This window comes from Labrus mixtus, chromosome 19, assembly GCF_963584025.1.
Source record: "Labrus mixtus chromosome 19, fLabMix1.1, whole genome shotgun sequence".
Taxonomy (NCBI): Eukaryota; Metazoa; Chordata; class Actinopteri; order Labriformes; family Labridae; genus Labrus; species Labrus mixtus.
Window position 1 is genome coordinate 9546004 of NC_083630.1, and position 12135 is coordinate 9558138.

Genomic DNA, 12135 nt, shown 5'->3' on the forward strand with positions numbered 1-12135 from the left:
AATTTATTTCTTGTGTGATGAGGAGAACACGTCTGCTCCTCTCTGACACCACCGTCAGAGAGTCCAGCTTCTCTCAGCACAACACCAGTGGCCCGGGGAAATCGGTTTGTTGAGTCTGTCTGCATCCACTACCCTCAGCCTGCTGCCCTGTAAGAGTCCAAAATGTAACAATGACCCAAAATGTTTTTAACATTTTTTTTTATAAAACCCGAAATGTAATAACTGGTCGATAATGTAACAAGATGCTGAGCCCAACACTTAATAATAATATTTTTCTCCTAATAGTGTAATCATTTTATTACATCATAGAGTGGGTCAATAATGAATGGATTAAAGGGCATGTTGCTTCAATGAAGAGTGTAGTATCATACACATATGACCTCAATAATGTAACTATGCATAAAAAAAACACAAGCCCTGCAATTTAACAGCTGAGTAGCCTCATATTTTCTCCTTTACATTTGGGGTATCCTCGCTGAAATAAAAATTCTGCCGAAGGAATGCTACAAGCCAGTATCATCAACTGCTGCTCAATATTTTTCAGCTCCAACTCCAACATTATACACTCAGTTTCAGTTGCCATGTGTGTTTACACAAACAAACAGAGAATGTGGCGGTATTGAAAAATGGCGATATAACGATCATCATGCAAATCAGAGTGCCAACTAGCATTTGTAGGTGAAGAGCAGAGCTACGCAGACACACCAACCCACAAGTATGTAGTATGCGATTCAAGAAGTATAAACTAGCGGGGGGCTGGTGGTGCAGTGGTGAGTGCCCCATGTATGGAGGCCATGGTCCTCCAAGCCTCCTGTCTCTCCATTAAAGGCACAAAAAGCTCAAAAATAAATCTTAAAAAAAATAAAAAAATAAGTATAAACTAGGCTTTCGACATTCTGTAACCATGTGCACGTTGTCAGATTCAAAATTGTCACCTGCTTGACATTTATAGAACATTTTAATTGGTCTGTATTTAGTGATACATTTCTTTGGGCAGCAGAAAATCTATATGCTGCTTCTAGTTGCACGTACACATTGAATCATTGTAAAGTACAAAGCAAGAGGCAAAAGACTTCTCCATTACAAGCATGCCTAATTAAGCATTACAGCTAATTAAGCATCATGGCTAATTAAGTATTACTTATATTGGGAGAAAGCCTTCTGGCCACCATTGCAGGAGATTTTATTAAACAGAAGTCGATTTAAACTAATTAGAGGATGCAAAATCACTTTCTAGGCTAAGTATGCTGAATAAAATATGATGCTGGAATACTTCTCTGACTGTGGCCTGAAGGTTAGTGAAACAAACTTGTGACCGGGGGTTTAAGGGTTGTTTTGTATGCACACACTGACAGGAAATGGGGGAAGTGCTGTAAGGGGGGAAAAGCATTAGACCCCAGAAATACACTTGAAGTATATTCATGAAGCATCTTTGGATCACCTAGTGTGTACATCAATCACTGAAATGTGTCAGATATTTTCTGCTTGGCCTCCTTCCATGTCTAACAGAAATCATTAAGTGAAGAAAAAAATGTGCTTGCTGGCTTGAGTTTAGTTTGGCTGGCACAGTGATAGAGGAAAGACATCAAATTGAGATAAATGACAACAACTGTTTCCTGAGAGAACGGCGTGGTGAGGACGTAGAGGACACACAGGACTGAGAGATGACAGGATTTGTCAGTGTGAATGAAATCGAAAAAATAAAACATTGAGATCGATAAAAAAAAAAAACTGTTATGAGAAGCATTTTAAGGATGGATATATGCTAGAAAATAAAGCCCTGGTTAAAGCCACGGATGGTCGGAGTGTCTGCTGTTCAGTGCAAAACTCAGACAATGACTAACAGCTTCTTGCCAGGTCGCGCAATGTGGCTCGAAACATATATCTAATGAGCTGTAGGTCCCAAGAATAGCTGCAGTAACACTAACAGTGATCAACAACAGGCAGCCCATTAACTTTAGAAGTGGTCGATGATTCTCTGACAAGTTGTCACTAGAACTCTTGAATTCAAAATGAATTTGGAAGAACAATCAACATCAGCAAGAAAAAAAACAATTCCTTTTGACATTTTGACAATGTATTAAACGTGAGCAATTAGATTGTTTTCAAATGTGGTTTGATTTAACTAAAAACAAATACACAGGAAACAGGAGCCCTCAGAGTTGACTCATAATGGACCCCCAATTCAGCTAATCACACATAGTAGTGTCAGTTATTGCACAGCAGTAGTGACAGTATCAGAATCAGCTTTGTTGGCCATGTATGCTTACACACAAGGAATTTCTCTTCAGTCACTGAGCTCTCAATGTACAAAAAGAAAAAACTTAAAGACTAATATATACAAGGCTAAATAAGATAACAGTAATTGTATAGTAGTAGTGACAATTATTGAACAGTAGTGACAGTAGTAGTGACTTTCATTGAGTCACCGAGACCCCAACATGATGCTGGCTCCAAACACTCTTCAAGGTTTCCCCAATTCAGCGACACTCCTCCTGTGAGATCTGTGATGTCATAACTTAATTAGTCAGAAATCTCATTCTGTAGGCCACATCCACATGCAGCCAGGAAACATAAAGAGTGTTTTGCACTCACCATCCACTTTCTATTTTGCTCAACATAATTGCCCATTTAATGATGCAGTGAGGCAGACATCAGCTAATTAACTTGTAAAGCTCAGGAACACGGTGTGACCATGGTGGTCATCTATTCACAGGATATGTGTCACTAAAGGCACTCAGAAGTGCTTGAGTAATATTTATCTCCATCCTGATGTTAATATTTAAGCCTCATTCAACCTGTGGCTCCTCTGCTGAATTTCATTACCAACACTCTCTATCCATGAATTCTGACTCTATCCACTCTCCTGTCTCTGAAATGAAGGCATTAAGTAAAAAAGTAAGCTGTACAAAAGAAAAATCGGACAACCTGAGGCCACTCAAGGAAATTAACCTCTGAATAACAGCTTGTCCATTATCAGATCACATGAATACTATTTTTAAACAAACAGCACGTTTACTGCACTTTGTTTTATTTGAGGTCTAATGTAAATTATATATACTTTGTCAAATCAATCAAAACTAAATCACAATCAGGTTCCAAAATAAACACTTTACTTGTATCATGTACATACCGGGTCTTCTGGTGTAGCTAACAGGTATCAGGACGTGGCTGTTTTTCTCTTTCACCTTTTAATCATGTCCACAGCTGACCTGCAACCTTAGAAACTCAAACTGCGTTGGAGTTCTGAGGCAACATCTATGGTTCATTTCTTCATATAAGTTTGCATATGGTGGCAGGAAAATTAGGAAAAAAGTTTTTGAAAAATTAAATTGTAACTTTGTTACTGTATCTTTAAGAAGGTAGCTGGTGGGTTCCAAGATCATATTTCGGCAATTTCCACTTGCCTCTTATGCTCCTCTCACGGAATGATATCCGGCATGCAACAACATTCAAATGCTACGAGTGGATACTCACAACAAAAGCTGAAATCAGGACTCTTGGAAGTGCACATTTTTTTTCCCAGGCCAAACAATGTATTTATACAAAAGGGTTTAGTCAAAGGGTTTAGTCTCTACAACTGGACAGCGTGACTCAGCCTTTCTATCACTGAACAGGACGAAGCCATTGACGAGCGCTGACATTTAGTGAATATGCAACGAGAGTCTGTGCAGAAGGGATTGGCTGGAAGAGCCGCGGTATTAACGTCATGCTGCTTCTTATTACATAAAACACAAAATCACACATTTCACTTATCTATGAAGAGGTAAAAATCCCTACAGGGTACGGTTCATAGCGGAACAGATTGTGTCAGTTTAAAGCAGACCCTCGGTTATGGGTTTTCCCTCATTGTTTCTGTTATTATGGTGCACACTGTACACATTACACCACATTGCAACGGTTGACTTCATGAGAATGAATCTGCTGAAGCTCTGCAGTTGCACTCTGTGGTGTTTGTCGGCAAACCTGCTGACTCATGGCTCTGTGTGGCACAGAGTAGCCATGGGCATTATTTTGCATTCCCTTTTCTTTAATAAACTGCCAACAAAAGCTCACATGAGAGGAAACAATGCTGAGGAGAGTTCCTCACTACAGAAGTAGTAGCTGGCTACAGGGATGTGGGTGGAGGGCCTTCCTCTTATCAGCCTCCCACAAGGCTTGTCTCTGTGGGAAGCTAAACAAAACCTTGCTGCTGGATACTCTCATTACCAACGTTGATCATATCGACTTTTGTTTATTTGCTTTCTGATTCAAAAGGAACACACTGTACTGGCACTTTCCGGACCAGATAGACAGATTTTTGTTTCACTTAAAGATAGTGGAGCCATGGTTAATAGCTGTTGAACTTCTATTACTTGGGTTTTTCCATTTGCCATCTGGTGTACTCAGGCCACCAGGAGCAGCCATTAAAATAATTAACTCATTGGTAAAATAAATGGAAAAACTTCTAATGGATAAAAATGTCACATCCCCCTGTGAGTGACAGACAGGCTATTAAAATAAACTCTGACAGAGGTATTGTTATTGCTGAAGAAAAAATTAAATTATTTGAAATCTAAATTGAGTTGTCTGCCGTCATGGCAACAGATGCTCCATCATCCCGTCGTCCCTTTTCTGTCTCTGGCTCATTTGATTAAAGTTTGTGTTGTGCGTACAAACTTCTCCAGTCGCTCCAGAGCTTCACACCTGTCCACCTGCTGGCATCATTCAGTTTCCCACCTTATCTCAACAGATGACCCGGTCACCTGCCCGCCCAGATGCTTCTTATTGCCAATCAGCATCAGTACAAAGAGGTAGACTATCAGTCAAATCTCCGCTTTTGGCTCAGTCCTCAAAGTCTTTTGAGATTTTGATTTAAACAACAAATTACACTTTTTGATGTCAAAATGTGTTTTCACATTCAGGTGAAGGGAAAGATATATGGATAGGTGACTCACTGGCCTGCCGATAGAAAGACATGTTTCACCTATCGTTAACTTCTGAGTTCTCTTAACCTCCATTTCTTTCCACTCTTGGGGGCCAGAAACTAATTATACCATAAACAATAACTCAAGCAGTCACACCCACCCCTCCTCTCTGGTATTTGTTTATTTCGAAAGTTGCGAGATGAAATTGGTTTTGCAACAGCAGGAAAGTTCATACACAGCTCGGCTGCATATCAGTGCTGGCAGAGATGTAGGCTATAGCTTAAAATAGTTAGTAGAGCATCCATAACTTTTTTAAACATGAGATATTAAAAAGCTATTTTTCCTACACTAAATTGTATTCGAGAAACTTAGGTACAAATAGAAACTAGTACCAGCAATAGTAAGTAATCCATCAATTTGTTCTTTCAGTCTAATTGTTTTTAAATAACACAAATTTCTCATTAGGTGTTCTTGGACCAAACTGTTACGGGGACTTTTTGAAAGGAACTATCCCCTAGGGAGTTCCCTGAAAACTACACTATTTGGGGACTATTTTTCTGACTGCATTCACACCGCCACGGTGCTGTGAGAGTACCTACTCTGAAGCAGGAGCTAAACAGGTTCCTCTAAACGTGGTTCTAGGAACTAAAATAGTTCACAGTTCCTGCGGTGTGGAATCAATAAAAAAAGAAGGAGGGTCATTCCAACAGTTCCTAGAATATGAAAAAGTTCCCGCAGTCCTAAAATGCCTATTATTGGTAAAGGAAAGCTGAATTACCATTCTGTCAATAAGTTGATTGTCTTACCACCAAAACCACAAGTTATAGTGAGCCCAAATGTGAGTTTAACATGATATCTTCCAGGAAAACACAGACTTTTTTAGAAGGGCCCCAATCCTGTCCTCAGGTTATTTCAAAAGTTAGGTTGTGAGATTGAAAGTGATCAGCAAAGAAACTTCATTAAATGATTTGTTAATTGATGTGACCATTACAGACCTATCCATTGATGATGATGACGATGATGACGATGGTCAAACAGTTAACAGTTGATCAGTGTGAAGCAGGTACAGTTATGTGAATAGCGTTATGATGGCAACATTTTCACCACAATAACATGAGGACAACAATAACCACACCACAATCTTAGGAGGTAACGGTGGACTGCTCCCTTCAGGTGGGGAGTGAGTGTCTGCCTCAAGCGAAGGAGCTCAAGTATCTCGGGGTATTGTTCATGAATGAGGGAAAAATGGATCGTGCAATTGATAGGAGGATTTGTGCAGCGGCTGCAGTATTGCAGGCAATGTGTCGGGCCGTCGTGGTGAAGAGGGAGCTGAGCCAGAAGGCAAAGCTCTCGATTTACCAGTTGACCAAAGTTCAAACCCTCGCCTATGATCATGAGCTGTGGGAAGTGACTGAAAGAATGAGAATCGCGGATACAAGCGACCGAAATGAGTTTCCTCCCAAGGGTGGCTGGACCCAGCCTTAGAGATAGCGAGGTGAGGAGCTCAGACATCCGATGGGAGCATTAGAGCCGCTGCTCCGTCACATCGTAAGGAGCCAGCTGAGGTGGTTTTGGGCATCTGATCACGGGAACATCCATCTGGGAGTAGACCCCGGGGTAGACCCAGGGCTCGCTGGAGGGATTATATATCCCTTCTGGCCTGGGAATGCCATAGGATCCCCCAGGAGGAGCTGGAAAACGTTGCTGGGGAGAGGGAACATCAGGGGCGACTTGCTTAGTCTGGTGCAACCGGAGAAGGATGGATGGATAGACCGCAGTCTTACCCTTATCCTTACTGCTTCTTCCAACAGTATGCCATGTTCTGGAAAATGCAGCTTTGATATGTTGACAGGTTTTCTGACTCTATCCACTGTCCTATCTCTCCAATAAAGCCCTTAAAAGCCAGAAAATAAATCTGTGGGTGAATCAGATGAGATTAGACTATTTTTCAGAATCTCTGGCAGCATTTTTTGTTGCAGAAATTTGCAAATAAGTCAGCTTCATTTTCAATTATCCTAACAGCTCAAATAATTGACACAGAAATCTCTATCATACCATATATTCTGTCATAAGTTTGAATAAACTAAGCATCAAATATTTATTAAGGGAAGGTTTGAAATCACCCTTGCAGGAGTCTTCTTTTATAAAAGTGATTTCTACAGTCCTGCACAGAAACCTTCAGATGTGGCATTTTGAAATCCTTTTAAAGATGCAACTCACTGTATAAATGGAACTGAAGTTTTGGCTGGCTGGAATTCAAATCCATTGCACACAAGTTGGTTCACTTTAAGACAAACTCGCTCTTTACCTAACTTTACCTCAGTTATATAAGAACAATCAGCATGCAACAAGCAGCATCTAAATGAATACATTCATGTTTTATCACTTAATTCCATCCAACAATGTTATTGAAATAAATTGGAAATGCTTTTTTTCATGGGTCTGCCTGGGGAAATCAGAAGCTGCCACTGATGTGTGAAACACTTCAGTCATCACAAAATTAAATAATTTCAAAGTCTAAGAGGTTATCTCTTATTATTTATCATTGCTTCTCACATAGGACCCTTTTTGAATAAAAAAAAAAACAATTTTCATAGTAGATTTATATTTAACTTTTTTTAATTTGTCCTGAATAATTGATAATTCTGCTATCAACATTTGCTTGTGTTTAGGTTCACACTCACAAACCAGAGTTTTCTGTGAAATTTGTAATCTTTAATGGCCGTGTGCTGCAGCTCTGCACGCTGCAGTGGTTTTTTTTATCTTAATCTGAGCACTGCTCTTGAGGCCCCAGGAACCATAAACAAACTTTTTACATCTAAAGCAAATATTCAATAATTTAGCTCTGTTGGTTTTTGGGAATATCTGTGGATGTTTTTAAACATAAAACATTGCTTTACTGTTTATGTAGAGCACAGTGATGGAAAAAGGGATGACATTAGCCTACTTGGAAAGGGGTGTAAATAATGCAATAATTCAATTTAAAAAACTTTATTTGTCCCCGGGGGCAATTCAAAGGCAATAATTGAACGTTTCTACTTGTCCTCATCTGTCACGATTAACCTAACTGTATCTGTGGTTTGGTAGAAAATGTAATATTAAAGTGGAGATTTTTATTAAATATTTACTTTTTTGATGTAATTAATAAGAAACATGGATCTCCACATCCTGTAGGATTCTACCCTAATCAGTTTTCTGGCAACATGTGCAGCTATGTCTCTTTCACCATTGAGGCTTTGTAAATGTAATTTTACAAAGAGCCAACATTTATTCACCGTGGTTAGGGGAGAGGTGGAGAGGGGAGGGAAAACATTAAGCTGGGTGAAGAGGAGTCATAATGATGAAAAGTCACAAATTCACCTTCAAAGAGAGCCAAGGCCAAAATGATGCAGCGACCAGTCCTGAATCACAATGCTGAATTCAGTAGACTACCAAAAAAGGAAATGTTCTCTTTTGTTGGTGCAACTCCTTATCACACAAAAAGGAGGACAAGTGGGATAAAAATGGTGGCTCTCCAAGGAAGATTAAAAAATATAACAAAAAAACAATATAAGAATAGATATGGTCACAACATACCTCACAAAATATAAAAATGCAGGCCATAGAAGATTTTACAAAGGGTTTAGGAGTCCAGCTACCACCACATGTTTTTATCCCAAGATGGGCTGTAAATGATAACAGGATCGCAACCAAAATGGCACAGTAAGTGAACATACAGCTGAAGCTCCTGAAGCCTGCACAACAACACAGTGCATACTGATATATATTTTGAGTTAAACATTGTTGGCCAGCGGTATGGTTTATATATGTGCCTCATTTTAAATAGAACTTACAGGCATGAACAAATGAAAACCAAATATCAAATATATATGCAACACATCAACAATATCATAATAACACATCAGCGCACTACAACATTATAAAACAGAGTTCATGAAACTTCCTGTGTTTATGTGTGATGAGGACATGAAGGAGTTGATTTGAACCATGATTTCATCTTAGAATTAAAGTCAGCAAAGCTGCAGCAATCTCTGTAGCAACACTTCATTTTGACCTTCACAAATGTTAGCTGAACGTCTTCCATGAAGAGAGGAAAACGTAATAAAACCTGATCCAGAAATGCCGGGATCGCATGGGGATGCATTTTAGTCGACCAGTTGATAGAGTCGGTTGTCTCTCATCCAGAAGGTCGTGGGGCAAGTGTCCTTGGGCAAGACACTGCATTCTAAACTGATCCTGCAGCTGCATCAGCGGCATGTGACTGTGTAAGAATAGATAACCTAATAATGATAGATAATTCACACAACATCCTCTGCCATCCAGGTGTGAATGTGGTGTGAGTGGGAAAGTGTGACCTGCGTTGTGAAAAGCACTTTGAGTAGTCAGAAGACTAGAAAGCTGTTATACAATCAGAAGTCCATTTACCATCCGACATGTTGTTTTTGTGCCATTTTTAATTGAATTGTTTTCAATATTTTGCATATCACCACATTCTGTTTTTATTTACATTTAAAAAAACATCCCAACTGTTTATTTGAGCTTTTATTTATTTAATTTCTATTTGTCTCTACAGTGCACACATGACCTTAAATGTGTTCTATATTTAAAAAAAACAAAGATACCAACAACATTAAAGTTGTATCTGTTGATGTTGATATTTTTCTTACTTTTTCATTGTTTTCTGAAGTCCTGTAGAACTTTTTTTTTACACTGACAGGATGTCAATTTGTATCTTTTGAAACTGGACAGACTGGATAGGATTCTGTTTTCTTTCATCCTCAGCTTAATGAAAATAGTGTTTTTCACAGACAGCAGCCCCTGAGATAGACACAAAACAAACAATTTTGACATTTTCTTCACAGAGTGTCGATCACTGTGTGGTTCTGTCCAGCATTAAGCTTCTGTATTTTCCTGTTATGTTATAATAACATAAAAAAGGGTGCCAGTGCATTCGGATTGGAGTAATAGTCCTCCACAGTTTGGATGGATTCATGGTTTGAATTGTATGTTCATTGTACTTTCATTGGGTTTTTATGCCTTTAGGGTATTTAGATATCACTGGAATTTAAACTCACCAACAATTCAACACACTTTTTTTTTACTAAGAAATCTTAAAAGCTAATCATGTGCAAACTAAATACAAGTGATTTATTATCTAAAAAATAAATCTGTGCATTGGTCACGGCTTCTGAACCAGCCCATTCCTACAAATAGGCCCGTTTTTCTTTCACTTTGGGTAAGGAAACCATTATATTGGGTTGTTGGACCCTGATGTAGGGTCCAATATTACCTTTCATTGATGTCATTATATTTTTGGGATGTGGTTAGTGATCCATCCATCCATTATCTATACCACTTATGCTGTTCAGGATCCCAGCTGTCATTGGGCAAGAGGCGGGGTTAGACCCTGGACTGGTCGCCAGTCAATCACAGGGCTGACATATAGAGACAAACAACCAGCTACACTCACATTCACAGCTATGGGCAATTTAGAGTCACCAATTAATCTAACCAGCATGTCGTTGGACTGTGGGAGCAGGCCGGAGAACCCGGAGAGAACCCATGCATGCATGGGAAGAACAGAGAGACCCTGTCCGACGGGGGATTCAAACCAGGAACCTCCTCGCTGTGAGGAAACAGCGCTAACCACTGCACCACTGTGAAGCCCACTGCGGTTAGTGATTACATGCAAATGTATGGATGAACAGCTTTATAAGGATGAATAGTGAGAGTGAAAAGGTCAGAAAACTAAGTTCTGAATCCTATTTAATTATCGTGAAGACATTTCTCTAACAAAGTTCAGAGTTTGGCCAGTAAATGTTCCAGTTAAGGTTTGTGTGAAAAGTTTTGTTCTTTGTGAAGACACATGCAGCTCACAGGAATTTTGTTCAAGTATGCACAAAGCAACATTTGTCTGCAAGGTCATTCACTTAGGCAGTAAAAAACTAAAAAAACATATGAAATTAAATAAGAATGAGACTAAAGAAGCCTTCATTGCTGCTGAGAGAATCAAAACAAAGTTTTGCAAGTTAAAGAGCCAGGGCACCAGACTTCTGTTGAATTTGTTATTGAGAAGGAACTTTAAAACAGCCTCCCAAGGAGACTTTCAAAATTCTTTAAAGAAAAACAAAAACAAAAAAGCTGATGATGCTTCTGAAGCAGTTGATGAATACACTCGCCCAAAATGCTGGTTCTGTGGATGGCCCTGTCAGGAATTAATAATAAGTTAATAATTTGAATTAGAAGACTTTAATGGATACTGAGAAGGATACTGCGAGATGTTTTGGCCTGAGTTCCTGAGGGCTGCAGAAAAAAAGACGTCTGTTTGAGCTCAAGATTCAGGCTGATTCAGGTGCTTTGAAGAATAGACAATGTGCTTCACTTGTAGGGAACAGGGGCATATATATGTTTTCTATGCCATTGTACTTGAGAATTCACAAGAAATAAAAGTAAGAAAGCCCCCAGTCACAGCCTCAGTGTGAATAGAATTGTGTATGCCCCACCATGTAATTGGCTAAAGAGTTGTACGTTGGAATCAAAGCAGCTCCTTTTAGTTAGAATATTCCTCCCTGTGCTGTTCGCTGTTAAACACCTTTTACATTACAGCGTCTGAGAGCCATGCATAATGTAAATGGATATATCCTCCAGTGTAGGCAGACTGATTACCCCCGCTGCTCTCATCTGCTAAAAGAGGTGTTAGGCGTAATATGCCACTTTTAGCTCAAGAGGAAAAAGACATCTGGAAGACACCAAGGTGCTTCAGTCTCCCCCCCCCCCCCCCCCCCACCCTGTCCTTACACACACTCTTAATATTCATACACAAAATCAGCATAGAGAACCCTCAGAGTGTCATTTAGCAGGGAAATTTCCTCAGCTAGAGGGCTTCAAAGGTTTTTAAAAGTCCCACCTCCCAGCATGGTTATTAGGCGTGAGGGGAAGTATGGAAGATGCTTCCATATATCAATGGCTCTTCAAAGCAGGGATCTGCAAAGGCAGCATACATGAAACATGATCTGATAGGCGAGGAACTTGCCAAGGGAATTAATGCTGTGCCATAAAAAGGTGTTAAATGCCCCTCCTCACAGCTACTTTGGTACCAGACCTCTTTGCTGCAGAGCAGAATATAACATGACTGTTTGTTTAGATTTAATACAGCAGGGGATACTGTACATGATCAGAAAAAACATGACGAAAAATAAATCCTGTTAGCAACTTCTTATTCTGAGGA